Raw genomic sequence first — 27,314 nt, forward strand, 5'->3', positions numbered from 1 at the left:
GTGTGTGTGTGTGTGCGTGCAGGGGGAGGAGGCGTGTCCAGCTCTGGCAATGAAGTCTTCTCTTTTCATCCACAGACGGCAGAGCGTGAGTGGAAGGGCCCGGGGACTGCGCTGCTGCTGCTGCTGTGCTCCTCTGTCCTCCGCTGTTGTGAGCGCGTGTGAAGCGTGCCGCCGTCACCGCGAGCCCACCGCCCCCTCCTCGCCCCCCCTATTCCCCCCCTCCCTCCTCATCATCCCGCCGCGCAGGAGAGAGAGAGACTGACAGGGTCGCTCCTGTCATGAGGGCTAACCCGGTCCAAACGCCGTGGCAGTAAGACAGAGGTAGGACCCAATAACTCACGTGTGTCTACCTTTCTACCTCTCTCTCTCTACTTCTGAGTTCTGGTGATTGTTGTCATGGGGATGGGATGGGGGGAAAGGGGGTCATCTGTCAGGGGGGTTTGTCGCTGTAGACCCCTCCCACTTCTGCGTGCACGTGTGTGAGTGTAAATGTACATAGTGGATGTATACGCTCATTCATAAGACAGTGCAGCTGTAGGTAGATGACTCACATTTTAAATAACAGAAACTTTCTACCAAACTCATGTACTAGTATTTCAAAGCACTTTTTGTATCATTGACAAAGTATTTGCTTAGTTTGCTTTTTCACTTGAGTGTGCAAGTGTGTGAGGATGCACAGGCACTGATGTGTTGATAAAACTGTGATTGTTAGTTACTGTTACTGTTCTGAATGTGGAAAATGTGTGTTGTTATGGCAGGTTATAGGCTGTAATTCCACTATGAACTTTGATGCTTTTTGTACTAAAGTGTATTCTAGCAAACTTTGAGTAAACATTTGTCTTTTCTACCTAGCACAGATACATCAAACTTTGTCAGCTTTATTTTAAAATAAGGCTCAAACTTTTGCAACATGCACTAAGTTTTAAGTGAGCTGAAGTTACTGTGCATGTTAGCATCAGTGGACTTCACAATCCCCCTACTGGCCTGGCAGACAAACTACATCTTACCCGACAGCTGTCATTGTACTACCCGTTAGCATTTGCATTTCCCAGCCGCTTCCACTGTTCAACCACTGTGCAATGTGCTGCCTGCTGCCAAACCATCTTCAGTATTCTTTGGTTTTATAACTTCCTAGCCTTGCATTTACTCCCACAAATATTGGCTGCATTTAGTGATCACGATTATGCAGAAAAATACTTCTTTGTCTCAGTCAGTGCAAGAGGTCACAGTGAGGTTACTGATATTATGATTACAGCGTGATAGCTCTTGAGTTTGTTAGACTTTTTCACATATGCACAATAATATAAACACTATGTTGGACTCGTATGCATATGGATAAGTGCGCTCAGGCATGGGTGGGGGTCTTTTATTTGCGTTGCGGACTGCTGTTTAAAGATGTGGAGGGCTGTTAGGGCTCATCTGTGTAAATAAAGGGACAGGAGCTGCTGCAGCCTCTGGACTCACGCCTTGATGTGATGAGTCTGGACTTCTTCAACTCCCTCTAGACACCCAAGAATTCACTCACTTTGAATACAAATATATACTTGGCATATTATTGACTCTCTGATGTAGTGGTGGTAGTGATAGTCATAGTAGCAGCAGCAGTAGCAGTAGCAGTAGTATTAGTAGTAGAAGTAGTAACAAATAGCAGAGTAAGAAATAGTAGGAGTAGCACATGTAAGGCTGATACCCAGGGAAACTAGCTGCCTGCACTGCTTTCAGCTAATTTGATCTAAATAAACACATAAACAAATACCTTTACTCTAGTACCTTTACCTTCTTGTACATATGCTGTGTATATAAAAGGCAAATGTATCCAGTCACATCCTTTGCTTGTGTACTTCTTATTTGTAGGAAACATATATTTTATTTTGTGGCTATTGTGAATGGTGACAGTACTTTAGTTGTAGTAGCAGAAATTGTGTGGAGTAACAATACTTTTACTCACTACTTACTAAAGTATAAGTGCAATGTCATAGCCGATGAATTACTCAAGTAAGACAAAAGTTACAATTGGAATAGTTGGAAGGACACAGCCTTAATTTATGCACCAAATTGTTTAATATTGCCAACATAAACTTTGTCAAATATAGATCTGCACAAAGTGGGAAGATTCTGAAAACTTTTACTTATAATTATTACTCAAAGAAGAGTATAAAAATCTCTTTAAAAAGTGACTCAAGTAAATATAACTGAGTACTGCCCACCTTGGAGTAGTAGCAGAAGGGCTGGTTGTTGTAATTGGACAAGTAGAGGTAATGCAGCAGCAGGGTGACAATAACAAACAGCATTAATACTAGTAGTAGTAGTAATACTGATACTTCTATGTAGTATTTTGACTTCAGCCCATCGTAATCTGAGTACTCGTCCGTCTCCACTGGCGTCCACTGTTGCTCCTGTAGCTGATTCCCTGTGGTGCGCCTCCTATCAGCACTTCCACTTCTCCTAGCCCCTAATTTTATCCTCCATCCACACTCCTATGACACGCTTCCAGGGGCCGGGTCTTTCCGATACTTCTGCCGGAGGAGAAAAAAGAACAACTCTAAGCGACTTTCCATTAGTTTTGTGCTGGGCCATGAGAATTATGGTCTCCCAAATGAAAAGTGTACGGGAGCCGTGCTTAATTGAAAAAACACAACATTGGTCTGCCATGGACGAGACGCTCCTTGTGTCACTAAATGGACTTTCCAGAGCGAGCGAGCAGAGAGGAGGGAGAGCAAAATATTTGGACAAAGTAGACGGAAGGCGGTAGAATTTTGAAATGAAAGTGGCAGCAGAAAACGGTGCGGGTTTTGGCTATACAATTGTGTTTGCATGTAAGTCAAACAAAGGAGGAAGTAGTAGAGTTGTTTTTCTGTGCATAAAAGACAGTTTATGGACTTTGGTTTTGACAGTAAATGTGTTTAAAATTACATTAAGTGCCAGTCAGATGTCTGTGGTCATGCAGGTCAAGCGTGGAATGAAGGTAATTAGCTTGTTTTGCAATAGATGCTTCACATTTTTAGTTCCCAGATTATTTGTTATGCCTGTTTTTGTACAGTTTATAGAAGAAACATGTATTAACTATAATTAATTTATGATATTCTGATGTTTAGATGTTTAGAGTTTGCATCTCTAAGCCAAGTATAGTCTTTATACTGAAGGCTTCTCAAATGGCATGATAACACATCCAGATTTCAACTGTCAACTCATTTATATGCAGCCATGACACTTTTACCTAGTAACTTCAAGGTCGCTGGTTCAATTCCCACTGCGTACTGTCGCTCTGTCACTGCGTACCTTATGTTACCTGTATGAATTTAACAGTTCGACTATGTGACTGGTGCGTTTTAGTTGGAGAATTCAACATTAGATCAACATTTTCAACATTTCCTATTACCTTTTGGACATTTACCAATCAGAGAATACCTCTGAGCCGTGTTAGCTCGCACATACACCGTAATTAGATCATTTTCCAGTAACTGACTGAAGCTAACTATGCCAATGCCTTCTCCGTTTGTTGTAAATGCTTAGCCCCACCCCCACCCCCCACCCCAGAAGCCTTAGCCTGTTTGTGTACTTATTTGTATCCCCACAGATGGTGATGATTGAGAGGCATCTTCAGTCCGGGCTAGCACACATGTTAGCTGTTGTTGCTAGGACTTGGCGAGCAGCAGGGGTTAGCATCTTTCGCTGGACTGCCTCACTTGGGTGGCTCATTTGTTTGTGAGGCCAGAGTCACCTTTGACCTCATGCTACGGCCTCCCGCTGTGTGCTCGTACGGGCCGTGATGTAACTTTGAAACTCTAGTTCAAATGGTGATAGTAGCGGGAAAGTATGCAACAGTTCATTTGCCTACTTATGTTATTTTTGTAAATGCAGTAGTTTTTGTAGAGGTTGTCGCAACAGAACCAGTCAGTACTAGGAATATATGCAGTAGTATTAGTAGTAGTAGTGATATTAGTTTTTTAACATTATTTGTTTGCCTGTTTTTGCACAATTAGGCTAATAAATAGTAGTAACTGAGTGGTAGTACTATGGAGTAGCATTAAAGTACTAGTAGTAGTAGAATTTAGATACGCTTGATTGAACAACTGACTGTGATAATTAAAAAGTACAGATGCACCGATCCGATATTGGTATCAGGTATCGACAGCAGTAATACTTAAACATTTGCTGGATCAAATATTGTCTTCCAAATATTGGTTCAGCAGATATTCTGGCTGGGCCCAAACACTGATGTAATAAAACTATTTACTGGTCATAGTTTGCCCAGAAAGTTTCATAATGTTTGAACTTTTATTTACACAAAGCTGTTCAGTATTTACTTGGGGGATGAATAACAGCCACATAACACATTTGAATCAGTTGTGTCTTATTTTATTTTAGTGTAAAGGAAATACATGCTATTTTCAGTCTCTGCACTGGTATCGGTTGATATCGACTCTCGGCTGATGCCTAAAGCTGTATCGCATCCCTATTTAAAAGAAGTAATTCAATCCAAAAATAGCAAAGCCTATACCCCAAAGCTCTACAAGTCCACCTGGAGGACATTACTCTGGCCCATATTGTATATCATATCAGCCCCATAGCACAAATCAAGAGGCATGTAAGCTCAATTTGGCCCGACAGTGGAATCTCTGAGCATCTTCCATTATCCCAACTGTGGGAATACCGATAAGAGGCTCCCAAACAGTTATTGTCATCTAGAGACTACTTTATATTCATAAAATGTATACCTCTCAGCCTAAAGGACATTATAATGGGTCTTATGGCGGTGTATGTTTGGCATAGCAGACTGTGCCCCAGCGCATTGCTAAGGTTACATAACACAGCTCCTTATTCATGCCCTAATTCCCACGTTGAGTGATGGGGTCATGCCCTTTGACCTTTCCACCCACTCCACTGGCAGAATTTACCTGGCTCTTATTAAACTTCACAAAACTCCGGGGCAACCTTACTCTGAAGACAGTATTTTCACTTTGTAAAAGATGCTTAATCACATTACTTTGATATTTGTACAATGCTGTAGTCCAAATATAGGACATGCTTGTCTTTGCGTACTGACCTACTTTTGCCTAGATACTGCACAACAGCGACGTTGCACTACAAAAACAAAGGAATTTTGTTTTGTTTTGGCTGTTCATTTGTTTATCTTTTCATTAAATTGGCCAATTCTGATTCAATTGGCGATTGTTATGTAAATTGCAATTTCAGCATCAATTGTGCATTGAAAATAATTGTTACAAATCCCAAAAAACAATGGAAAAATATGTGGGGGTTGGTGCATCCACAACCTTTAAGACTTATTATGGTCATAGTACTACCAGATGTTTTTGTAAAGGTAAGTCAGAAAAGAGCAGTTCAGTTACTTAAACTTAGACAGTGAGAGTTCATCACTGGAGCTTTAAAACAGTTCACCTTGGCAACCACTTTTCCCTATTTCCTTTATATTGAATTCCAGTAATGAAACAGCATATTGTGAGCTTTACACAACATAACGTGAGACCAAGTTGATTTGTGACCTAGTTTTGTTGTGATACGTACTCGGTTTTCCCCATCCCACAAAGAACGTGCTACTCTTGACTCTTGCAAAGATGCTCTGGCCAAATCTGCTGATGTGAAATCCATGACTTATGGGACAGTCTAATCCCTGGGCTTCCATTTATTCATGTATTCCTCGAGCTCCCATTGTCCTCCTCCTCCTCCAAACAGGACTCTTCAGCATACTTTCCATTTTAGCATATGTCTGATTTTGGGGTTACACCTTCTATCTCAAAGGGCCCTCACTCTCATTCATTTATTATTGATTTGACCAAACCATTCCAGTGCTGCTCGTTGATAGAATTGCTTATGACAATGATATCCGGATACAATCAGTGGTGACTTTGTATTTTTCTGTGACCCAACAATTTCTGCAGTTTGCCAGTAGATTTGGGGCCATGTTTGTGCGTAGGGCTGTAAAATTCATTGAAATTGAATAAAAACAACAATTTAAATGGACGCATTATTACCAAGCAGCATCATTTCCTCCACAAACAACAAAATATCTGGTCTTATATTGCACAAAGCTGCTATCCCTGTAGTTTAGATCTGTAGAAACATCAATTCCATATGATTCTTGCATGAGTTTGTCCGTTTGTATAGTCTTCTCCTGGATGTTTGCCCATAGTTTTTGGATGCTTCTCCTGGATGCCTTTAAAACGTGAACCTTGACCAGAATCCTATTTGTTAAAACATAAATTGCGAAATTAATTGCAATGCTTGTCAGAAAAATATTATTTCCCAAATCATTCAGTGCAGTGAGTGATAGCAGATTGGAACAAATACTGGTACAAATATATTTTCCAGACTTATTCCGAAAACATCCAGTCAACATCCAGTTTTTAAACGCAAAGTCTATTTTTTAGAGATGTTACACGTTATAGTTGTTTCCCATCACCATTATTTATACACTTTTAAGTTATATTTGGAGTGATTTGCTTATTTCCAAGATGCCACTCCTCTGTACTTACTTCATTCTCCAGTTTTATTTGGGAATTCACACGTTTATAATGATCTAAATATGAAAACAAGTCCATTTTAAGACAGCTTTCTTTGCTGAAATGTGCCAAATGTACCAGTATCAGTAGAAAACAATGTAGACCTATTGACTGTACTTTGAATTGACAACTGACAGCCAAAATATCCCCGTCTTGAAGAGAAGACTTAAATGATTATAGGGTAACACAGCAGGGCTTTGGTTGGCCTTTTCATGTGTGTTTGCGTCATGTTTGTTGTGGTGACATCGGGTCCTGGTTTGAGGAGTGGGAGATGGAGGATGGGAGGCAGAGAACAGAATCACCCAGTAAATTATAGCTCCAGCACATCCCCAAATCCTTAAATTTATTTGTGCAGTGACGCTTCAGAAAAATACTCCAAATTCCATGTTTTATTTTGTTATTTTTGTATTTTTATTGAGTTGGACAGTTTGTGGGTGACGGTAGCTTGGCTGGCGTTCAATCCCTCTACAGTGTTGTTGTTTCGTTGGGTAAGACACATTTTTACACAGCGTTCTGTATACTTCACAGCTGACATGCCTGAGCTGATCCTGTGAGCAGATATATGTAAAAAGAAACCAGCAGGTGTCACCAAACTGCACAGTCACTATAGTTGATCTGCCGCTTTTATATTCACCCTATTCTGTTGCCGTGGGCGTCGTCGTTGTCATTCCGGTTGTGTTATTTTGCATGGGGCTGCTGATCTTGACAGCAAATAAGTTCTATACGGACGACAGAGATGTTTTAAAGCCTCATTGTTGACTCGTTGGTGCACATGAACATTGAATATTTTACACAAATCAACCTATTTTATATCCTATTCTATCTGTAAAACTTCTCGATTGTAATGAATGGGATTCCCAGTTAACCGGAAGTGTTGAACTTGCACACTGAGGCATTCAAATTCTGCTTAGAACGCACGTAGGTTAGCAGAGAAACCAATTTGAAACCAACAAAGCCGTGTAGGATATTCTGTGTAAGCCGTAGAGTCATCACACCGCATGCTTTTGAAACCCAAGGTAGCTGGTTCAAATCCCGACTCAAACTTTCTATAAAGTGTTGTTTTTACTTTTCGTACAGATAATTATGGACATGAAAAACAATTGAAACCAGTTAAATACAGCTTGCGACTATAACAGAGCTAAAACTACTCAAAAATCCAACACACGCTCCCTTTACATTCCTGCCCTCACGCCTAGCTGGACTTTAGCGTCGCGCTCTAGATGCTACATTGTTTGGAGACGCGTTTGTTTGGGGCGGGGTGCAGCGGAGTAAACCTGTGCACTGCTCTGATGTCATGCTCTATTTAAAGGGAACGCCATGAGAACTGCAGCGCTGTGGTTACACTTCAAACGCTCCCGTCTGCTATTCCCAATCTGTGTCACGGGCAGATGACCACGCTCATTCGTGAGTGCTGACTGACGTGTCATTTCGGAAGGTTCAGAGGAGTCCACCTTTCAGTCTATTTTGCTTTGACTTCTGGGCTCACAAATGTTATCTGGCGCTGTCATTATTTCCACTACATATTTTGGGATGGCTCATTTGTGGACAGCGTTTGATAGTCAGTGCCACAGTTTGCAGTAGAAGCAGACAGGAGCAACACCAGTAAAATGTCAGCTGGTGAAGATGAAACTTACTAAAAGTTGTATATTTGTACAAAATATGTGGCGTTGCATTAAAACAATTTGACCTTGTACAGGAAAAAAATATATTTTCAGTAGTTGTGTAACTGTAATGCCAGTAATATAGTTAAAAGTGCACTGCAGAACTTTTCTGGCAGGGGTGTCCTTCAACTCCTTGTCTCCATGGAGATGTCATTCCTTTGCCTGGGATGTGCCACACTATGTCATCAAACCATGTCACATTTATTCATTCATACATGTCTTTATTGCACAAATACCAATACCAAATGCCCAACATTGTTATGATGAATGTGAATGTCTCGTCTCATATCTGACCCGAAACCTGGGCTTGTCACAACGCGTCTCCATGGTAATAGATAAGTTTAATGCCGTACTTTACATGCAAAGTAATAACATCTCCGTTGAGTCTAGGAGATGGTCAGACCCTCCTCTCGTCGTGTAGTGCACCTTGAAGTACCAATGTGACCAGCCTGTAAATTGTATGCATCATCGTGATAGCCACTCTCAACTATTCAGGGCTATTTTCTTGTATTCTGTACAAGTTTTCCCAGGGATCTGAAGAAACAATGGTGGTTTCATGTGGGGTAATTTTTTCTGCATAGCTGAGCAGGGACTGATAGCACCGTGTAAACTGTATGTATAAGAGAAATGAAAGATGTCCTGGATTAAACCTGCTAACCTGACAGCCTGATGCCTCTTTAATTGCCCCTGTCAGTTATGGTCCTGGCACCTCCTGACACACAAGAATGAGATAATGAATCTCTGCCTTTTGGTCATGCTATCATCTGTCCTATCCATGAATGGGGTTTTGTCATTTTTGTTTCCATGCTTAAAATTTGCAGACCTAAAACAAGTTATTGTGTTGATGTATTTAGCCCATGAAGCTCCAGTGCTGCTAACATTTGATGCATTTTCTATAGATGCAAAACAGCATAAATCAGATAACTAGTCTAATCAGATAACCCGATAATTAGGTCTGATTGTACGTGTGCGTTTACGTGCACAAAGGAAATGCGATCAAAAACATCTAGTGACATGTGTTGCTTCATTAAAGGGCCCAGATTACACTGTTTTCTGATCTATGCTGTAATGTTGTTTACTCGGTTTTGTTTTCTTTCAGTTCTTTCAGCTTCAATGGTTGAGACAAAACCCTCTGTTCCACCTTGTGATGTCATCGTGTGGTAATACAGGAAGTGCTCCACTGTGTTTTTAAACTCCACACGGCTTCACTAGAATCATTTGGATCATTTCAGTCCTGGAATTTCCAATCTCTACTAAGCTAAAGGTAAAAGGAGCTGTTCACTTGAAAACTACCACTTTGTGACATCATAAGGTGGAACAGAGCATTATTTTGAGCTTTGGAGATGTAGACAGACTAATAATAAAGGATTACTCAAATGTGTGTGAAGGAGGTAATAACATTATAACCTGGCTTTAATACATTTTTCAGAGTACATGTTGGATTTGAAGTGCAATGATCTTTTTTAAACAACTTTGTCAAGTTTTAACATTTTTCATTTTAGTCTTCGCTATTTGTCCTTTTTCGCATTTTTTCCGGTCAAGTTTACATTACATTTCAATAATCAATAATCTCATAACTCAGAAAACAGATTATGATCAGATTTTTGGGGTGCATATAGACAGTTTTGTTTCGTTTATGGTTCATGAAATTACTATCTCCCGTTATGTGGATTTCCTCTTTTCCCAAATCCCGGCCTTTCCTTTCGCAGGCACTCCACACCTCTGTTGCTAAGTAATTGTGTTAATCCACCGCTGCTCTGCGAACGCACCTTTCTCCTCATGAAGGGAGCTCTTCTGTGTTGGGGATGACTGAGCTTATTGTTGCCAGAGCTGGGATCTTCTCTGGCTCTACTGTCAGATTCCCCATGAGAGCTCTGCCATCCCCACTGTTTGGCCTTCAAACACTCGTCTATTTGCCAGGCTGACGGTTCAAAAGACGACCCGCCCAGTCCCGCCGAATATTTCCGGTTCAAATGGGCATGTTTGCCACTTCCCTCTCTGTTCTCTCTGTGGCTGTTTGCTCAGGGAGTTCACAGGCAGGGGCTTCTCTGTGTGGGCCCCTGCTCCGGTCGGAGAGGGCTGGAATGACGTGACGAGACGATGGAGGTGATGAGGATCTTTCCATTCGGTCATGAGAAAAAGATGTGATTTAAGTGGAAAGTATGGGGACTTATGGCGAGTTTGGAGTAAAAGGCTGCAAGATGTGAGAGCCAATGTGACAAAATAGCAATTCAATACATTTGTAACTGAAAAAGGGTCAAAAAGGGGCTTGATTTCCTGGACTCACTGTGTGTTGTGTCCCTGGACATAACACTTATTCCACTGTCAAATTGTAACTTCAAGATACACTCCAGCTATCTGCCTGTCTCCATAGAGATGTGATTGCTTCCATTCAGTTATGAGAAAAAGATGTGGTTTAAGTGGAAAGTCTGGTACTTCTGGTGGGTTTGGAGTATAGGGCTGCAAGATGCAAAGAGCAAATGTCATGTTTTTGTGATGAGTTATGACAAAATATAAATTCAGTTTATATGCGCTGGTGAAAAATGGTCAACTTAATGGGACTAAGTTGTTATTTAAAATTCTACAAGGTTCAGGTTTGCTTTAGAGTTACTGTTGTAGACGACTCCGCTCACAGTAAGAATACATGTCAGGGCATTTTAGCAATAAATACATAACATAACTATATTGTCATATGGTGAAAGAAGGTAAACAGTGGTGGAATGTAGTAAAGTAAAAGTAGTTTAGTACTTAAGTAAAATTTTAAGGTTTCTGTACGTCACTTAAGTACATTTTAATTTGAATACCTTTTACTTTTGCTTCAGTACATTTGAGAGCAGTATCTGTACTTTCTACTCCACTACATTTTTTAACAGGACTGAAAAGTAAAAGTATTTTTTTTATTGTTTGAAACCTGCAGAAATGGCTGAGAGTTGAGAGTGACATATAACCATTTGTGGTTATATGTTACTTGTTCAAAATAAACTCTCAGCCATTCATAAACAAATGAAAACAGCTAGAATAAAAAGATTCCATTGATTCTGTTGAAAATTCAGCACAAATCTGTATCAAAATCACTACATTTTTTTTAGCTTTATTAAGTCCAAATCTGTGAGAAATACTTTACTTTTACATCAGTAGAAGCTTTTCATATGATACTTTTACTTTTACTTAAGTGTTTTTTTTTTTTGCTCCAGCATCTGTACTTTATCTTAAGTAACAAAACTGAGTACTTTTTCCACCACTGCAGGTAAAGCAATAACATTCACAGAGACGAGCAAGTGAGCGGATCATCCAGGAGAAAAGTTACGCAGTTCACCTTTAAGTAGCATCAAAAATACTACTCTTATGATATGACATTCCACTGGCCCTGTCTTTTTTTTCTCTACGAGGCATGCTTGAGCTGCAGTGTAAACAGAGCCCGGTCTCCCTGCGTGGCCGGCTAATGACCCTGCAGTTGGGCATAGCTGCTTTAAGACTGGCCGTATTTCACGACTTACTCTGCAGATCCCCGGGTTTTCAATGTAACGCTGTCATCTTGTCAAAACACACTTGCCTCACCTATGTGGTATGATCGCACCAAAAATCCATTTGTTTTCTATAGCTGTTTGAACTAGGGCTAAGGCTGTCATACGCTAACTCTAGATTTTTTTTTTTACTTTTGGCAACCGAGAGTGAGTTTTTGTATTTTGGGAGTAGTTATATTTAAAAGTGCAGATGGTTGAGACTCCAAAGTGTGGGTCTTTGTGGCCATTTGGCTGGAGTTCCCTGCCGCTGTGGTCAGCTTCAAAGGGTCGGAGCCAGGCGTGTTTACACTTTAGCATGCACAGACACACAAACAGACTGGTGGGTCATTTATACTTGTGTCCATAAAGGCGGCCGGCATGGGAGAGTGAAGGCTTGTACTGTAGGCCTCAGGAAAATAAGGCATTGTTAGCAGTGGAAGACTAGACGGATGTGCTTTTGGACCAGTAGGGCTGCCGTACCCGTACACCACTTCAAAAATGGGATTAAACCTGGGCTAGACTAGGACCAGAACATGACCAGACAAAGTGTATGCTGGGACTAAAGTAGAAAAACAATAAGGCATTGTTATCAGGGTGAAGACTAGACAGATATTCTTTTGGAGTTGTAACGTTGCCCACACGCCACTTGAAAAATGACTAAACTTGAACTAAAATGAGAACTAAACTTGGACTAGAACAGGACCAGGCAAAGGACTACAGTGGACTCAAGCCAATAAGGTATTCTTGGCCGTGGAAGACTAGATAGATATTCTTTTCAACCAGTAAGGCTCCTGTACACCACTTCAAAAACCTGGGATTAAACCTGGACTAGACTGGGACTAAAACAGGACTAGAACAGGAACAAACAAAGTCCCTCAAACTAATGTGTGTGCTCATTTACATGTTAATTATATATTATTATCATGTCAGCCCATTTTGTACACACAAAGGTCCGTTTAATTCAATTGCATTATGCTAAATTGACTTTTTGAGGTAGCCATCAATGATTCCAATTGAAACTGTCCATATAAAGTACTTTGATTATGATTATTTACAGATTATTTAACAGTTTAAAATGTATTCACTACAAAAAGTGTACCATTGAGCCTCATCATGTATTGAATTAGCCATGCTGCTTTTAGCCTTTTCAACATGGCTCATTCCCAACAGTTACCAGCAGAGGGCCCCAGACACAAATATTATTGTTCATCGTTTGAAGAATTTACAAAATGTGCTGATTACATATTGTTTCCCTCTATTAATGATACATGACAGACTCGGCAAAGTATGTGCCCAAAGTGTCATTGCCTTCATTCTTTCTGATTAACCGTGCAATTTCAGTTTAAGTTGAAGACAAGACACTGACATGAGGAAAGCCATGGACAAGAACTAACCAGAAGTAGAGCACAAAACACATGAATAATCCTTAATTGCCAGTTTAATTCTATTTTAAACAACACATTTCCATACACAGCATATCTCATCTGTTTAGGCAATTCCAAACACATGACAAAACACACTTGAACTCTAGAAACCCAGTGTGAGCCACGTCTCCTCTCACATGCACATCTGGGTGACAGCGAGGGAGGACGCTTCATGCAAACATTAGCTTTAGCGTTAGCTTTAGCATTAGTGCAAACATAACACACCAGGTACCAGCGTCACCTCTGGGTGCATCTTTGTGATCAGCACTTCCACTCCTCACAGTGTTTATGGCTGGGAGTATACAGAGCATGCAGACTGTCAGACACACTGTATACACTGCAAACCCAGCACAGGAGTGAGCACAGCTGGGACGGCCAAACAGAGCCAGAGCAGGGGCATAGACGAGGGGGAAGAAGGGAGCGTGAAGGACACTGCAGTTTCTATTGTGTTGTTGCTTTTTATTCATGGTAACGCTTTTTTTCCCATGTATTTTAACAGAGAATGAATATTACTAGATACTGCAAACCCAGTTCATATGCTTAAGAAATAATAATTTGTAGACAGATTTTTTTTCCCTATATAGATGCACATAAAGCTAATCCTCCAGCTAGGTACTCCTCTTTAGTCACGATAACACTGTGTATTTTATCCCATTTTTAAACTGCATTGACAGTTCACATCTTCTAAATTAAAATGTATGAATTGAAAACCTATTCTTTTGTCAAAGTTCTCTTTCACTTTACTCTTGAATGGTTGGATTAAGTGTCTGACTCCCTCTTCTGGTAACACTGGCTAAGAAAACATTTTGAAATGACGGATTGCCTTTGTCAACACAATGCAAGAAGATACAGCGCAGTTCTGTTGTGCTCATTTGAATGGAATCAGAGTGAAGGGATGAAGCTATTTATCATTTTTTGTGAAATCTTTGCGAGCGGGTTTAGACGCACAGCGCTTCTTTTGTGCTTTGGAGTTTATTTATGTTTTAATGTATTAGCGTAGTTCCTTTAAGTTTTACAATTTCCCCCATAAGATAAGATTTCATTTGCCGTATTGTTCTGAAAAGCGTATAAAATGAGTATAGTGAGCGAGTAGGAGATGCAGGTGGGACGGGTTGGGGTAATGACAATCTTGCCTCTGAATTACAGTTAATCATAATCATTTGGAGGGTGTGTCAGACTGTTTGAATTGCGCTTTAATTTGCTCACTAAAATCCCTTTTTTGATGTCTTACCCAAGCTCCCCATTGCAACGCTTCTCTCCACGAGACTATACAGAAGCTCGGCCATTGTAGTCTTAATGCAAAGTGAATAGGCTTATTTGTACTTTGAATACGTTTTGAGGGCTCATATGAGATTTCTGTGAGATTTGAAGGGTGTGAATAGACATGTCTGCTAACTTACTTTGAGAAATCTCCGGCGTTACAGAGGTATTGCTCAACTATTCAAATGCACCAAATTGTGTCCGTATGTGTGTGTTTCTAGGTCTAAGTCACTCTATTCAAAATAAATCCCAGCATATTTTTGCATAATTGATTACACTTCATTTTATTGTTTCTTATTGTGTTGTGGTTATCAACAGTGGTGGAACAAGTACTCAAGTAAAAGTACAGATAATTGAGCAAAGAAATACTCAAAAAATGAAAAAAAAATATACTAAAGTAAAAGTTAAAGTGCCCATTTAAAAATGAACTTAAAGAGTAAAAAGTAAAATTATTTTGCACCTATTTTGACATGTAATGAAGTTTCAAATGTAGTGATTTTGATCGTTTTTGTGCTGAATCAATCATTTTTTTTAGGGTTTTTTTTTTTTGTTTGTTTGTTTGTTTGGTGTTTCTTTCTTTTCAGCAGGTCTTAAACAATAATAAAATATACTTCTCCTTATCAGTCCAGTTAAAAAAAAATGTAGCAGAGTAGAAAGTACAGATACTGCTCTCAAATGTAGTGATGTAAAAGTAAAAAGTATTCACTCTAAAATGTACTAAAGTTAAGTACAGATGCCTCAGATTTGTACTTTACTGCTTTTACTTCATTAGGTTCTACCATTGGTTGTGCAATAGTAGCAAGTTATTTTAAACTTCTAAAGTGCAGTACTATGTTGGATCTCTGTCATAAATTGTACCAATATAATCTGAGTTACAGTTTCATTCATTCTGCTCTGATCCTTCATAACTTGGCAGTCCTGATATGGCTGCTCTCACATGTGACCTCCTGCATTCCATGTAACGTATAAATGGAATCTGGCAACACCTGACTCTCTCATTAATTTGCCATGGACATTTTTCATGCTTGTTTAAATACTTCATTGTCCTAATTTGTTCTCTGTATTTGACCCATAATTCAATCGCACTTGGGCAACGTGCCAGGAGCATGTGATAACAGCAACTATTTAGAAAACCTTATATTTGAGTGATCATTTTAGTCACGAGTGTCTAGCTGGGGAAAAAAAAACAAAAACGTAGTACCCCAATGAAATCCACTGATATGGGTAGAACATGCAAACATTTGACCGCGCTGTCTGGGGATCAAACTTGAGACCTTCTTGGTATGAGGCATCAACAGTCTCTTCATGGCAAAAGTCTTTTCTCACAGTCAGAGCCACTGTTTTCAATATTCCAATAGTTGAATTCAATAAGCGTGGACATATATGTGTGTTTTATTTGGATCTTGGTTGGGCTGTTTGAGATTTCAGACATGACTTTCTGGTGAGACTTCTTCTGTACTGGTTACAGTGTCGGGACCTTGGTGGTAGGGATCCTTTATATGAGCATTCTCACAGTGCAGCATGTGTTAGCATTTAGATGGGCTCTGCGGGCTCCCTGTGTTATCTGTTGGGCACATCTCGACTGCCGGACTGTGCCCACCCCTGGAGCTGTCTGCTGCAGCCTCAGCGCAGCGGTCCAGATCTCATTTCGGAGTTTGCATGTCGTCCTGGACATTATGTGAACCATGTGTGCCCGCTGACGCACACCGGAGAGCTTAGAGTCCCTTAATAATACAGAAAATGTGTTACTTATATGCAGCGCTTATAGATGCTCAAAGATGGTGCATTATTCTTTCATTCTTTCGTCACAGTCTTAGTGATAGATGTGCGGCTGCCATTATTCTGTGTCAAAGGATTCAAAAGACAAGGTAGCTGAAGAATCTTGCCCAAGGACACAACAGCAGTATGCATCGCTAGCAGCTGAGATTGAACTGCTAACCTTCATCAGTCTCCAAACAGAAGCTCATAGACAGGAGTAAGCCAATGAAAACTGATTATAAATATAGCGTTTTCCACTGTATGTTTGCAATGTTGTTTTTATTGTATTTGCATTACACTAACAGTGCCTTGCCCAAGGACACAACAACAGTATTATGCATTGAATGTAGTTGAGATCGCTTTATATTAGTGGTTAAATGTTGATACACACTACCGGGTTCAAATCCAGCTAATTAGCATAACATTTTCTCATTCTTCTAGAGCAGGGGTGTCAAACTCATTTTCACAAAGGGCCACATCAACAAAATGGCTGATCTCAAAGGGCCAGATGTAACTGTAAGACTGTATAAATGTAACAAAATGCAACCAAATGTAATGTAAAATAAATGCAACTACTTTTTAATCTTGTTAGTTAACCATTTCTATATGTATTACTTATTCAGATTATAAATGTTGCATATGGATTTGCATAGATTTAAAGAAATGGCTGTGTAACTGTGTATCTCCTGATAAACTGATATTTTAAGACCATCATACCTTTTAATTTACCTTGTCGCGGGCTACATAAAATGATGTGGCGGGCCACATTTGGCCCACGGGCCTTGAGTTTGACACGTGTTCTAGAGGCAGAAAAAGCTAATCTGCAAGCTAGGTGCTCTTGGCCTGGTACTCAGCTCCAGATAAGGAGCGGAAGACAGTATTTAAAAGAAGTATTTTAGTCTATTTGGCATTTTTGGTGATCTTTAGCAGTGGAAAGAGCATAACAAAACTAAACCATCCATAGCATTAGCGAAAACGCACTTACTGTAAAAACAACGCGATCCCACATACCTGCACTATTTCCATTGAGCTGATGAGAGAAAGAGGATTCAGTTTTGCGGGGGCTGCACAGTCAGTTCATGCGGATGGAATAAAGCCTCAGAGGTATCATATGAAAACATCTCAAGCTAGCGATGGTGATAGTTTGTAAGATTTTAGCCTTCATCAACTCACAGTGGGCTAAACAGAAGCTATAGATCCATTTGCTGACGCTGCCTTGTGCGATGTTTGTGTAGCCGTAGGAAGGCTGCCCTCACATGTTAGCACCGTATTAAATCATCAGCATTATCATAAGGGTGTATTGACTCTGGAAGGCTATGCATAAAACAGAAAGTGGGTTGTTTTCATAGCAGACAATGGACCCCTGTAGCCTCACTATATATATATGAATGAATGATTGGAGATTTGATGTGCACAAGTGTTGAATAAATGCTTGTGCAGTGAAAAAAGTAGTGCCAATATTTGTGTTTCATAGATTACAAGTCATCGTTTTACTTCACTGTTTGCATTCAAAATCCTATATTATTATTATTAGTCCAGGTTTGATAAATTTCCACTTTGTAAATGCATGAAAACAAGACACTAGCTCCTTTAGCTCTCAGTTTTTCAATGTTTTTTTCAATCAAGAGTCCAGTGATGGTGTGTACTATATGGGGTAAGTGAGGAATAACTTTGGATCACTGCAAACCATTTAAAATGATTCTGTTCTGTTTTTTAAGGCAGTAAAAATGAGGCACTGCGCCTTTAAAAACACACAGGAGAAAGAACACTCCACCTCATGACATCATCTGATGGCACAGAGCGTTTTGTAAAGAATCTTTCTTCCAAAAGTTGACATAAACTTAGTTGGAGAAAATGATGAATTTGTAACAGAAAATCTTCTTCCCTGGGGCCTAAACAATAAGATGGAGAGGTTGAAGAGGTCCACGGCGGTGCTGCTGTGATGTTAATGGGGCCAAGGAAGGTCACAGTAGAAAATATGTGAAGGTGGACAGGGGATGGAGTGCAGTTATATGAATAGTTTGGTAGCTGATTGGATGACAGCAGACAGACGACAAGAGCTAGGAATGAGTTGGTAAATACAGTTTTCTAGGTTGAATGTAGCTCCATTTTCCATCCATTCAGAGTTTTAGCTGTTGTTTGAAAGTATACCACTTCTTCACTGCAATCGAACCTGTCATTCTCTGTAAAACCAGGATTTACACAGTGCTTTGTCTGGTCTCAGTTCAGCGTATAGTAACAGCCTAATGCACTTGAAAAGGGATACCACCAGCTCTCAGACTCATTTTAACAATAGCGCACTAAACAGGCAGATCATCGCCTGAACCACAATGGACTCTCTGTGTGTGCTACCTTTATTTGAGCAGCTTAAGCATGTCTGAGGAGCTTAGGTGTCTTGTAGAAACGGCGTGCTACACCAAAAGGGGAGAATGGGGTTAGGGATTCCCCTGGATTGGGAGACAATCAAGACGCAATGAGATGTTATCAGATGTGCTAAAGCCAGCCAGCTCCTGTCCACTTGTCCATTGTGTGAGGATAAACAGAAGGACGGCTCTGATAGACAGTGTGGTCCAAATTCAACAGGTGCTATGAACATGAAACTGTCTTTGTGGAGGTGGGTGGAAATACGCTGCTATTATTGAGAAATAAAGAATCAGTCTTTTGCAATCATGGACGTAATTTTAAGGTGCATTATGCAACTTTTCTGATGGAGTGTCCGCCAGAGGCCTGTCTCCGCAAAGATGTTAAAAAATGACAAAAAAAAAGATTAGCGTCTCCGTGGAGACAGGCTACAGGAAATCAGCTAAACAGCTGTTTTGTATTGCTTTGTTGCGATTACAATTGCATTCTAACTTTCTGCTAACCACCTGCTTGTCTCTATGGAGACAGATACGTTTTCTACAAGCAGGTGACACCAGGCTACATGTTAGAATGCAGTTGCAATTGCAAGAATGCAATAAAACAGCTGTTTAGTTGGTTTACTGTGTAAAATACTTCTCCATGGAGCGTGTGGCAGACCCTCCACCAGAACAGTCATATAGTGCACCTTTAAAGGGCCCACATTATGCTATTTTCTGATCTGTGTTATAATGTTGTTTCCACATACCCGGGGTATTGTTTGTTGTTTCATTCACACCTTCCTTCACTAGAATCATTGATTGATTTCAGCCCTGGAATTGCCAAACTCTACTGAAATAAAAGTAAAAGGAGCTGTTAACTTGAAAAATACCACTTCATGAATGAAACAAACACAACCCCAGGTCTGTTTTAAGTTGGTAACAGTATTATAATCTGGCTTAACTCTCACAGGAGTGAGTTTTGGTTAATATAGTACCTTTAAACTCAGTAATCTGAAATGTACAAATTGTCAAACAATGCTTTGCCGTAGCTGCAGTAAAATTGTAAAGTAGCCTTCACTTTCATTAGAAACATCAACCTATGTTTAGCCTATATTGTATCATTGTCCTCATATTGTATAAGAAATACTTCGTCACATTTGTAAGACACTCAGTAGTGTATTACTGAGGCTGCTCGAGAGTCGTAAACGCAGTCTTAAATGTCATTATGATACTAAACAGATCAGTTCCAGTCAGTTCTTATGAAGTATCTGAGGAGCCTTGATGTTCCTGTGTGATTGCCCTGCTTTGGTGTGCCTTTATCACTTTCTTTACTCTGGTAGTTTATGACTCCCCCTCTCCCTCTTTGTTCTGGGTTTGTGAGGATATCAAAGTTCAGGGGCATAGCCATCTTTGAAGAAGCACCCTCAAATATGGCTGCCAATGGAGTGCTAACAGCTACACTCATTTTTTACAGACCCACCCTCGTGCTCCCTGGATGGATCTGCCAGCTTTTTATGGACCCTTGAAAGAGACGCCAGAATGTCCTTGTGTCGCGTATTAATTGGTATGTAATCTTCAAGCTTTAAATAGAACTGTGTTTTTAAGTCATGTTAGACAGGACGGTGGCTATTTGATGTACTTGGGGTTTTAATTTTATTTACTTAACATACCATTGTATTTAAGCACTATGTAACTTTTCTGGTTTGGGCCACCTACTTGTTTCCATGGAGCTGTTTGTGCTTTGTTAGGGATGTTCCACTCATACTTATCTATCCTGTATTTACTCAGTTACAGGTGTTTTATCACTAAAGATACCAAAGCATGCATTCTGTTCTGCACTGTGTGGGCTCACCTCTCCAAAGATCTGGCCTGTAAGTGGGCCTGGCAGCATCACCTGTTTGTCTCCATGGCGATATAAAGTGTATGTAAATTTAATGTCATTCTAAGCAACATTTCCATGGAGACAAGTGGGCCAGCAGAAAAGTTACACAGTAAAAGCTAAAAAAATGTTTAGTTGTGGCAATGGTTTTGTTGTACTTGTGTAAAATCTTTGATAATCCATGTCAAAGGAGTCAGAGAATCCACTAAACAGGGCATTTTTAGGTTTTGGGTGGCTTTCGTTTTACCATTTTTACATTTACATTCAGAAATTTGAATCCTGGTCCGTTCATTTGTCATTTTTCTTCTGTATATATTTTGGGACGCACTAGTGAGAATCATTGTGGTACGTTGCTAACACTTCACTCTATAATTTCTGGAAGGCCACAGAAGTTTGAGAGCAGTTGTCAGGACCCCTAAACATAACAATTGACTTTTACCACCAGGTCAAATGCATAAGTTTGTCAAGTGTGCATATCATGGCAACCAAAGCCCGTTAAAAGTACTCTCAGTACCACAGCATCGCAGTTCGTCACGTTTTAATGAAAGATTTCCTGCCCCTTTAGCAGCCAGAAAGTCTACCACACCATGTCACTCCTTCAAATGAAGTGTGAGGGGAAAAAAACTCCCTCCTGAGGATATTTTTAAAGGGAGACATACTTAAGCTATGGAATGGAAGCTTGTATTCTATATAGTAGCATGGGTTAGTTAGCGCTGGGCTAGTAAAACGCACAGGGGCATAGCGCTTCTTTCAGCTTCAGTGGTGTTGAAGTTATACGCACACGACTGTATACTCAGCATTTCAGTCATATTGGCGCTATTAATACAAATGTTTAACTCAAATTTCTAGTGGATGCCTGCTACCAGCTTGTCTCCATAGAGGTGCTAATGCTTTGCCTGAAATGTTCCACGGTATGGCATTAAACAATCTACCTTGCGTATGTTCAATTAGTTTGCGGGGTCGCCTCTCCACAGATTTGACCATCAACTTTCTCCAAGAAGATGTATAAGGCTAATTCCATGCTGGGCAAAGTAAGAATATCTCTAAGGATACAAGCAAGCAGCAGAAATGTTACATAATACACCTTTAACTGTTATATTTCAACGTCGGATCATGACTAATTATGAATTTTAGATGCATTGGAAGTATCAACTTGGGAAATATGGATTTTTTTTGTCCTGTATTATAAGGAGGCCAGTCAAAATATAATAATAATAAAATAAATAAATAGACCTCTGCAGAAGTTTGATGAGTTTTAGGGTTAGCTACATCCAGAGTTACCCACCGTCCCTCGCCATATTGTACCAGCAGTGCCAATCCAGGTTTAGACAGCAGACTTAGGTGTGGGTCCAGGGCAGGAAAGCAGTGAAGTAAGTTCCCAGGCCTCCTCCCAAACAGCCTAAATGCTAATTGCTTTGCCACCATACAGTATGCTTTAGCACAATTCTCTGAGCAGGTCATACGAGGAGACTGGGGAAAATGATGTGATGCACTTGTGCTTTTTTGTGTCATGGCAAATTGGTGTTTTTGAGTTGGCTACCATTTTTATTTAAGCTGGAGTTTTATTAGCTGTACAATGGAGTTTTTGTGGTTGCGGATCTGCCTGAGACTTGTGTCCTTAGTCCTGGTTTATGCTCTGATTTAGTCCTGGTTTTGTCCTGATTTAGTCCTGGTTTAGTCCTGGTTTTGTCTTGGTTTAGTCCAGGTTTAGTCCTGGTTTAGTCCTGGTTTATGCCCTGATTTAGTCCTGGTTTAGTCCTGGTTTAGTCCTGGTTTTGTCTTGGTTTAGTTCTGGTTTAGTCCTGGTTTAGTCCTGGTTTAGTCCTGGTTTATGCCCTGATTTAGTCCTGGTTTAGTCCTGGTTTTGTCTTGGTTTAGTTTTGGTTTAGTCCTGATTTAGTCCTGGTTTAGTCCTGGTTTAGTCCTGGTTTATGCCCTGATTTAGTCCTGGTTTAGTCCTGGTTTAGTCCTGGTTTAGTCCTGGTTTAGTCCTGGTTTTGTCTTGGTTTAGTTCTGGTTTAGTACTGGTTTAGTCCTGGTTTAGTCCTGGTTTATGCCCTGATTTAGTCCTGGTTTAGTCCTGGTTTAGTCCTGGTGTATGCCCTGATTTAGTCCTGGTTTAGTCCTGGTTTAGTCCTGGTGTATGCCCTGATTTAGGCCTGGTTTACCCCATGGTTTATCTCTGGTTTAGTCCTGGTTTAGTCCTGAGTTAGAGCTAGTTTATTCCCTGGTTTATTCCCTGGTTTAGGCTTGGTTTAGACCTGATTTAGACCTGATTTAGACCTGATTTAGACTTGATTTAGTCCCGGTTTAGTCCTGGTTACTCCCCTGTTAAATCTGTTTTTTTATACTTTGGTTCAGTCCTGGTCTATCCCCAGTTAAATCCTAGTTTAGCCCAGTTTAAAACCTTGGTTAACTTCTGATTTATGCCCTGGTTTATCCGCTAGTTTGAGTAGACCTGGTTCAGTTCTATTTGAGACTCAGTTTTGATCTAGGTAGTACATGTTTTGACTCTGGTTTAGTTCTGTTTTAGACCGTGCTTAGTTTTTACCCAACCATATGTCTTTCTCTGATTATCTTTATTTTACTAGTTTGTTTAATCCTTATTTAAACTATATTAGTCCTGCTTTCGCCCTTGTATAGTCTGGCTTAAGTTTTGTTTTATCCAGTCATAGCAAACGTAGTGATGTCAGAGTTTGGCGAATCTCCTCCGTGGTTCAGGGGTCAGATGAGTCAAAGCGTTGGGGGAGGCTTGAGAGATCCCCCATCAAACTGTTAAAAGCCCATTACCAAAAGACCAAGAAAATAATGTAATCTGTGAGCATCTAAAAATAGGCTCTGTGTCTGTCTGCTGCCCGCTGGGACAGACTTGTTAAAGTGTCTGTCTCCAGTGAAGCGAGTGGGAGGATGGTGAACTCAAAGTCAAAACTACTGGAAGAAGTGCTGGGAAAAATGGGGCTGAATCTTCTCTACTCTGCAAAAACACACTTAGATGTACTTGACTTAATTAAAATGCAATTCCACTGGCGAGTTGTTTTGACTAGTTTAGATATATTTATTTACTTATTAAGATTGTTTCAACGTATTTGTGGGTTTCAACATCCAATTATATGCGATATTTTGAAGACTTTTGTCCCACTCAGAAGATATTTTTTCATTGTTTATTACTTCAACAATGGTCCTAATTTTTATCATTCTGAAATTGATGGATATAACTCAATATATTTTATTTTTATTGTAAGCTAAATTAACTGCTTGTTTTTTTTTTTATATCAGGGCTGTCCAAACTACGGCCCTGGGGCAAAATGCGGCCCTCAGATCATTTTTTGTTGGCCCTCATGCCTCCTCCTAAACTGGTCCAATTGATCAGGAAGTTGTTGTTTTTTGTTTTTTACTACAAATTGAAGAGATTCTCCCTCTATAACCTGAATAACATCACACTGCGTTGTGACACAGACCTAAAAATAATCTTCCAAGTCTTTTTAAAGGTACAATGTCTCTGTCAAACCTGTATCGACACTGGTTTGTGGCCCTCAGCTTCAAATATGTTTCAGTACGTGGCCCTTGGTGAAAAAAGTTTGGACACCCCTGCTTTATATGGTCATTTGATATACTACTATTTGCATTAATGTGTTTGGTTTTTTTTTTATCTTATGTGCTGTGAACCAAGCAAACCAGGTTTTTGTAAAGTCTTACCATGCTAGAAACAACACAATTTGAACCAGCAACCAGATGGTAAGGCAAGGCAAGGCAAGTTTATTTGTATAGCACAATTCGTACACAAGGTAATTCAAAGTGCTTTACAGAATAAGAAAGACATTAAAATCACACAAATCAAACATAAATAATCACAAATAATCATCATAAAATCAATATTAAAAGAGAAGAGTGCAGAATAAAAACCTGTCATGGTAGCCGGTAAACACTTAACCCACAGTGACATAGTTGCTCATATTCAAATCTGAGTCAGAAATAATGTTAACTGGTGAGTTCAACTGTTCCCCATAAGCAGTGCCATTACTCATCAATTTGGCTTTTGCAAGTCTTGGGGCCGCCATAAAAAGCTGTCCGCAATCGGAAAAGTCGGAATAACAGGCTCAGCTTTACGAGACCTGCTGGTAGCGTGATGTTGAATCATGCGCCCCACATAGACACTCATTCCATAGATGCTTCCCATTGGTTTGACTCATCCTCCGCTACTGGTGATCCCGGTGTGTGGTTGTTTCCTGCAGATTAACGGGAAAAAGAATGCAAGTGGATCAGTTTGTTTTTAGTGACGTCTGGGATCTGGGGAATTAGGTCAGAGTAGAATGAGTAACAAAGGAATGATGGCTAAAATAAGCTTATAAGGCTAGACTGGGATGTCCTCACTGGAAAATGCTTCCATAGTTACCTCCACACCGAAGTTTTTATAGTAACACCACAGAAAATATTTGGTTTTCAAAGTGCTTAAAGGGGTGGAATGACTAAAAGCAAGACTAAATGATGTTAAACACATAACCAAATCTAAACCATGACTAATGTTGGACTAAGGAAAGACTCTGGAAAGGTTGGGGTATTTTTTCATGTCACCGTAAAAAAATTTGCCCTCTGCGTTTGACCCTTTCTTCTGTATGAGACTATTGTACAACAGAATCCCCGAGAGGCAACCTACCCAGACGTGTGGAGAACATGCAAACTCCTCACAGAATCCACGAGCTTTGTGTTAAGAGGCAGAGTGATAACCATTTTATCTCGATTCATCCAAAACAAACTAGCAGATACAATGTTATAGTAAAAATCAATATTCAAAGTTTAAACGATGCTCTGTGTTCAGCTCGCTAGGATGTTTCATGTCTCCTATCCAGAGACTTGGCCTTGTGGAGCCACCTGCTTGTCTTCATGGAGATTAATCCCAAACTATGGAACATTCTAAACAAAGCAATACCATTTCCGTGCAGACAAGCATAGTTACATAGTGCATCTTCAAAAAAATCTCCTCTTCAGCACCACCAGAAGAAGTCTAACCTCAAGCTTGAACCACAGCTGAATTGCGTATGACGTAAAACATTGAGTTTGCATCTATATATGTGCAGCGGTGGAGCCAAGTGTCAGTGTTCCAGATCAGACAGTGGCGACTAAAGCCCTTAGTCATGTGTCTGACAGCAAGTCCACGTACTGTTCACAACGCACACGCAACACAAGGCTAAACTGTTTAACTGCCAAAAGCACAATCTCATCTGTGCAATTATTAACAATAGCACTTCTAGATCACACCATTTGTAATGTGGAAAAACGCTGCTGGTTAGACACTGGCAGGTAGAGAATTCAGTGACGCAATAAAGGCAGAGAACAATGAATATCTGCTTTGGGGCGAGACACTGGGTACGTTTACAAGCCCAATGAAAATCCTAAAACCAGAATAATCTGATAACCCGATAATAAGATCTGTTTTGGTGTGCGTTTATATACACAAAAGAAATCTTCAAAAACTACAAGTAACTGTTGTATTTGGAAGGCAAAGTACAATGAGTTTTAAAATAACTTGTCTCTTTCACACTTCTGGTTTTGCCCTGCTGCTGACGACAGGTTGCTCTCACAGGCTCCAAAACTCTCTTTAAATTATGTTTATTGAGAGATCTCAGTGCTAAAGTAAGGCATTTCTCATGTTGGAAATAAGACTTGGGAGTCTCAATTGCAAAAACTGTAAAGGAAATCAAAAGTTGTCTAAAACACCAGTCCAAATTGGCAGAATGACTACACGATCTACAGCAGCTGCTGATACTGGGAGGAGTGCGTACCCCGAAGAGAAACACTCCGCACCAAATGAAGCGCCCTCCAACAGTCATTTAATGGGGTGTTTTAAAAGAACTACACTAACAGATAAAAACCCACTCCAGTGACACGTTGGCGGCAATAAAGGATTTTAAATCAGACCTAATTGCACAAAGTAAACGAAGGGAGGAGGTAGAAATGAGAATAAGCCGAGCAGAAGACAGTGTGTTGAAACTGAAAAATAAAGTTGAAAAACTTGAAGCGCTCAGTGGACTCATGCAGTTTAAACTTTAAGACCAAGATGACAGAGCAAGGTGTCCAAATGTGACGATGGTTGGCCTGCCACAAGGTGTCGAGGGTTTGGATATGTGCGAGTTCAAGTCAGCTTTTATCCAGATTTGTGAGCTGAAACCTGAAAGCAGCAGCATCAGTTACATGGAGTAAAACCCTGTTTCTGTGCTTTATACATATGTAATATTGTACCCAGGACAACTGCATCTGAATCCATCTACTGGGATAGATACAACCCATCAACAACCTCCATCAGTTATACATCAAATCATGAGTGATCTAAAGTCGACTGATATTTGGAAACACACTAATATGAATAAAAATGACTTCTCCTATTTTTCTAACAAATACAAAGCATATTCAAGAATCAGCTATTTTTTTTATATCCAATGGTCGGTTATGTAATGTAAGCAGAGGCTGGTATGAGAGTGTACTATTGACCATGCTCCAATCTATTTAATGTAATTTTTCAGAAATGGCATCCCCTCTATTTAGAATTAAGTTTCAGCTGGTTTCATAATCCTGAATTTGTGAAATGTATTCACTTGATAGATGAATATTTTTTGATAAATAAAAATAAGGCTATTGTTTGAGTTTGCTGGGAAGCCTTCAAAGCCTTTATTAGACATGAAATCATGAACTACACTGGATATAAATCCAAAAGTTATAATAGGACAGTTAAAAGATTGGAAGTAGAATTAAGGAGTTGGAAGAGCAAATATACCACAATATAAAACTGGATAAAGAATGTGAACTCTTTCCACTTTCAAGTCAGAATATTTTCAGTTGACAGCTGGGAAAATATCTGTATTATCTCTGAAGTAATCATATTATGATCAAGGGGAGAAACCAAGCAAACTTTTGGCGCGGCAGATACAAAAAGACTCTGACAGAGCCATTAATATTATAAAAATAGAAAATGGA

General features: G+C 39.9%; 1 protein-coding gene across 1 annotated transcript in view; it reads left to right on the forward strand.

Moving 5' to 3' along the window:
• The first annotated feature begins 282 nt into the window (after nt 1–282).
• LOC129456323 (zinc finger protein 469) overlaps nt 283–27,314 on the forward strand; it is a 64,052-nt gene continuing 37,020 nt past the window's right edge. Inside the window, exons 1-2 of the mRNA XM_055222515.1 lie at nt 283–321; nt 19,941–20,030. The gene's annotated coding sequence lies outside the window, so the exon portion shown is untranslated. The remainder of the gene's footprint in view (nt 322–19,940; nt 20,031–27,314) is intronic.

Source organism: Periophthalmus magnuspinnatus, chromosome 6 (genome assembly GCF_009829125.3).
Source record: "Periophthalmus magnuspinnatus isolate fPerMag1 chromosome 6, fPerMag1.2.pri, whole genome shotgun sequence".
NCBI classification, from domain to species: Eukaryota; Metazoa; Chordata; class Actinopteri; order Gobiiformes; family Gobiidae; genus Periophthalmus; species Periophthalmus magnuspinnatus.